This window comes from Rattus rattus, chromosome 14 (genome assembly GCF_011064425.1).
Source record: "Rattus rattus isolate New Zealand chromosome 14, Rrattus_CSIRO_v1, whole genome shotgun sequence".
Classification (NCBI taxonomy): Eukaryota; Metazoa; Chordata; class Mammalia; order Rodentia; family Muridae; genus Rattus; species Rattus rattus.
The window spans coordinates 15,805,187-15,810,683 of NC_046167.1; positions in this window are offsets into that span (position 1 = coordinate 15,805,187).

Below are 5,497 nucleotides of genomic sequence, written 5' to 3' on the forward strand. Positions count from 1 at the left end.
GGGGAGGGGAACACCCATAAAGAAGGGGAGTGGGAGGGGTTAGGGGGATGTTGGCCTGGAAACCGGGAAAGGAAATAACATTCGAAATGTAAATAATAAATACTCAAGTTAATAAAAGAAGAAGAGGGCTCAGCTGGTTAACTGCCTGCCCCTTGCCGCTTGGTGCACGAGCATGAGGATCTGAGCTCGAACCCCCAGCACCCACATATAAAACAGGCATGGTGATACTTACCCACAATCCCAGCTCTAGGGACATAGACTGTAAAGGACCCTGAAGCTTGCTGGCTTGGGAAGCTGAGGCAAGCAGATCTCTATGAGTTTGAGACCAGTATGTTTCAAGTAGTGAGTTCCAGGCCACCCAGGGTTATGCTGTGACCCCATCTCAAAATATTAAGAGAGAGAGAGAGAGAGAGAGAGAGAGAGAGAGAGAGAGAGAGAGAAACAGGAGATTGGGAGATTGAGGAAGACGACACCCGTTGCTGATCTCTGGCTGCTCCATGCACTTGTAAACATTTGCATTCACCTGTACACATGTATATACATACACACAAACATGCACACATATATGTACCACACAAAAAGTTGAATGAAGAACTTTTAAAGAGGAAAAACTTACACGAAGATATCCCCCAAAAAGTATTTCATCTTCTTCTTTCCCTAAAGGAAACAGATAGATGATATTAAAAAACCAGTAGTCAAATGTCAACTCTCTCTGATCCGTTAGTGTCTGCATCCCGGGCTGCTCTGTTGCCTTAGAGAGAATGTCAAAACCGGGCACCCACACAGTGGCATTTGGCCTTCTGAGGGCTGAGTCTGGACTCACAGGGAAAAGATAAAGCAGGATTTGGAGATCCCTGTAAATACAGTGGGACCAACTCTGAACATCATTATCATCGGCCTTTGCACGGGCTCCTTGTGTGCTCAAATAGAGTGTGTGGGAATCTTTACCATTGATAGGCACAGCAACTTCCTTTCCTTTGTATGAAAGCCCAGAGTGTATTGACTTAAAGAAGACCTCTGCCACTTCGTGGCTGTCTCTGACATTTAAACCTCTATTAGACCCCCTTTCTTGTCCAGAACATGAAGCATCCAGGAGAGAGGAAACACATATGACCTGGGCTGGCAACATGATAGGCAGAGGTCTGTGGGCGAGAAGTTGCAGTCTCTGCTTTGCCTCTCTAACCTTTGGTGAATAAGTAGTTTTACATCCATTTGCTCTTTTTTAAAATTGTGTGTGTGTATGTGTGTGTGTGTGTGTGTGTGTGTGTGTAAATCAGCAGATGCTACATTGTTTTATTTCCTTTCAGATCTACATATCAAACCTAGGGCCTTGAACATACATAGGCATGCTCTGTACCACTGAGCTATCCCCCAGGTTCTTACTAGAATTAACTGATGCAGAATCTGCCTTTGCCTCTTAGAAAACTCCTTTGAATTATAGGGGCTGTTATTAAGTTTAAAGGCTGGCTCAAAAGCTATGGAGTAGCAGCAAATCTTGGGTGGACGTGGGCGTGAGGAGCTCAGTAATAAGAGAACGCTGGGAGCGTTTGACGTACCAAGGAGCCCGTGGCAGAGCTGCTAAGACAGAGCACCCTGACACCCCCATCTGCTCACTACCTGAATGCATGTGCCGCAGTCTCCTACCTGGTGGTGATCAAGGTTGATCTGAGTTCTGGCTAGTTTAAAAAGCTAAGGCAGGGTTCGCAGAAGGGCAGAAAACTGCCATTCAAATAGAACTTGTCCCAAGAAGTACAAAGAATTAAAAGTCGTCCCAGGTGCAGGAGAAAAGGCCACACTGGCAGCCCAAGTCGTGTTCTGCTTCCTATGTATCTTGAAATATGAGTCAATCCAGCCTAGACATTGATCAGGATTCTGGCATCATTAAAATTTTTTTTAAGTTGGATTTCAGCCCAAACTCAACATACAGACATAACAACCTTCCCACTGCAGCCGCTGCCCTTCAGAGTTGGGCAATCACTAATTTCCACCAGAGAGATAGCCCAGGCAGGATCTATGAACATTGAAGTCATCCTTGCTCAGTGACATGTGACTACATATGACAGAGAAAAAAAATGATCCACTTCTAGGGCCTACAGGAGAGAGGTCAAAGCCACCAGGATTCCTGGCTTCACACACTCTGATTGACTGAAGAACACTTCCTAGAGGTTATTGGGAATCTCACAGAGACTTCTGAAAGGCTGAGCAAGCAGATTTGAAAGTTATCCCGTCAAGAACAGAGCCCAAATTTACTTTACCTGAAATATTGTGGGTGCAGTCCCAAAACAGAAGTTCCTGGTTCCCATTCCATGAAGGCCAAGTCACTTTCACTCTCATGGCTCCCTCCAGGAAGGTGGATGCCAGGTCCCACCCCCACCCTCCTAGGCGCTGTCAGCACCAGCAGCTCACGGGTACTCTTGCTGATGAAGTTCTAGTGGGAAAGAGCTGAGAAGACATCTTCTCACATAGACCTTGTGGGGGCAGAGCTTGCAGGTTTAGGAGGCCCAGAAGAACCATAGTGGTGGCTCAGCAAATTATGTCGCCTGCCTCCAAGGCTGAGCTCCAGCCCTGGAACCCATGTGGAAGACTGAGAGAACCCAGTCCAGAAAGGTGTCCTCTGACCTGCAAGTGCACTAGGACATACATACATGTGTGCACACAACACATACATACATGCACACACACAAATGCATGCATGTACATACATACACAGCGAGACAGACAAACACACAATGTAAATAAATGATGTAAGAAAGGAAAATGAATCAGGGACTAAGCCACTACCTAAAGACTATACATGGACTGACCCTGGACTCTGACCTCATAGGTAGCAATGAATATCCTAGTAAGAGCACCAGTGGAAGGGGAAGCCCTGGGTCCTGCTAAGACTGAACCCCCAGTGAACTAGACTGTCGGGGGAGGGCGGCAATGGGGGAGTGTGGGGAGGGAACACCCATAAGGAAGGGGGGAGGGAAGGGGATGTTTGCCCGAAACCGGGAAAGGAATAACACTTTCGAAATGTATATAAGAAATACTCAAGTTAATAAAAAAAAAAAAAAAAAAAAAAAAATGAAAATTTTAACATTCTAAAAAATATTGACCCCGTGAAAGGAAGACATGAGGCGTTTTGGAGGAGAAAGACTGTTGCAGAAACAGTCTCATCATGGTGGCCAAACACCTGACAGGAGCACTTTAAAGAGGGGAGTTTGGATGCATGGTTTCACACAGGTCAGAGGTCAGTTCCTCGTTGCTCGGCCTCATGCACTTGAGAAGAAGAGCAAATGACCATGGAGTGTGATAAGGGAGTGCCTTTGCCTCATTTCAGACGGCAAGAAGAGTGGGACAGGTAAAAGGACAAGATACCCCCAAGCACTTGCTTCTAGTCATCTACTTCCTCTGGGGCCAGCAAGTAAAGCTATCTGCTACCAAGCCTGATGACCTGAGTTCCTTCCCCAGGAACTACATAATGGAAAGACAAATGACTCCTGAGATCTCTCTTTTCACAACAAACGCACTATGGCATCTGTGCCCATGATATTAGATAGATAGATAGATAGATAGATAGATAGATAGATAGATAGATAGATAGATAGACAGACAGACAGACAGATAGAGAGATATAGAGAGATAGAGATAGACAGATAGACAAAGAGACAGATAGATGGGCAAGTAGATGGATGGATAGATAGATAGATAGATAGATAGATAGATAGATAGATAGATAGATAGATAGATAGTTAGATAGATAGATAGAGGCAGGCAGGCAGGCGGGGATGGATAGATGGATAGAAGGATGGATGGATGGATGGATGGGTGATTGGGTGGGTAGATTCATATATACATACATACATACATACATACATACATACATACATACATACACACACAGAGAGATACATAGATATAGAGAGCTATAGGGACATAGATATATAAATACATAATAGACAGACAGACAGATAAAATTTAAGCCTCTGGAACCATCCAAAATAGCACTATCATCAAGAGACCAGCCATCATACTAGCCTTTCAAAGGGGCAGCAAAGTAACATGGCAGGGATGGTCAGGGAAGTAGACAAAAGAAGGGGCGTCCAGGAAAGGGGACGCAGCAAGTCCCAAAGCCCAGATGTAAGAGAACTACATAGGTGTCTTACAGTGTCCACCTCTTAAAACGCACAAGCACAGGCTGAGGAGATGGCTCACTGGAGAATACTATTACCACTAGAGTGCAAAGATTTGACTGAAGTTCCCAAGAGCCCACAAAAAGCCAAACGCAGTAGCATGCTTCTGCAGTCTCAGCGCTCCTGTGCCAAGATGGCAGTCAGGGACATATGCCTCCCGGGCCTCAGGGTCAGTTAGCCTGGCATGCCTCAAAGAGCCTGCATTAAACAAGGAAGAAGCAAGGACCAGCATGTGAGGCTGACCTCTGACCTCCACAGGCACACTACGGTATGCACACATATACAGTTACATACATGAACACATGCATATATACATGGATTTTTTTTTAAATACAAACGACATTTTGTCATCTGCTGGTTTGTGCCATCATCCTGTGGGCACATGTAAGAGGAAAGCCAGGGTGTGGTAGAAAAATCAAAACTCATCATGAGTTACTCAAAAACACTAATTTTCAGGAAGTTGTCATGTTCAGCAAGAGGGTGATAATGTCACTTGGACCTGCAAATTTGAAGGACAGTGTTACCTTTGAGTTGGTAATGGATACACTGTTGTATCAGCCTAGATTAGTGTCACAAAGCGTCCGCTCTTCCAGGGTCAGTAATCATCAGTTACCTCTACAGAGTGGCATCACACGGTGTAACATCTACTTGGGTCAGCATCACACAGTGTAACCTCTACCTGGGTCAGCATCAGTGTAACCACTACCTGGGTCACGGTGGAACAGCATCAACTTTAAATCACTACAGCCATAGAACTCATTTTCCATTAAACACTGTGATCAAAAGCAACTAACTCTTCAAGGGCCAGGTATGGTGGAGCACACTTTAATCACAACACTCAGAAGGCAGAAGCAGGTGGATCTCTGTGAGTTCAAGGCCAGCTTGGTCTACATGGAAACTTCTAGACCAGAAAGTGTAACAAAATGAGATTTTGTCTAAAAAAAAAAAATTTTGGACCTGATGGTAGAGGTCTACAATGTTAGCCACTTGGGAAGCTGAGACTGGAGGACTACAAGTTCAAGGCTAGCCTTGGCAACTTAGTAAGACTGTCTCAAAATAAAAGAAAGAAAAAAATAAAAAATAAAAAGGTCTCAGTAATATATAATACAGCTCAGTGTTAGAACACTTATCTAGCACACATGTGACCCTAGGCCTAATACCCAGAAAGGGGAGAGAGAGGTGAGAGAGTTAAATAAGTCTAAGAGTTAAATAAGATGTTATAGAGGATATTGCTAAAATTCGAAGATGGTAAAGTCTGTGCATTCAATATTTGAGAATATTTGGAACAGGCTATGCCAATAAATTAGAAAATCTCAAAGAAG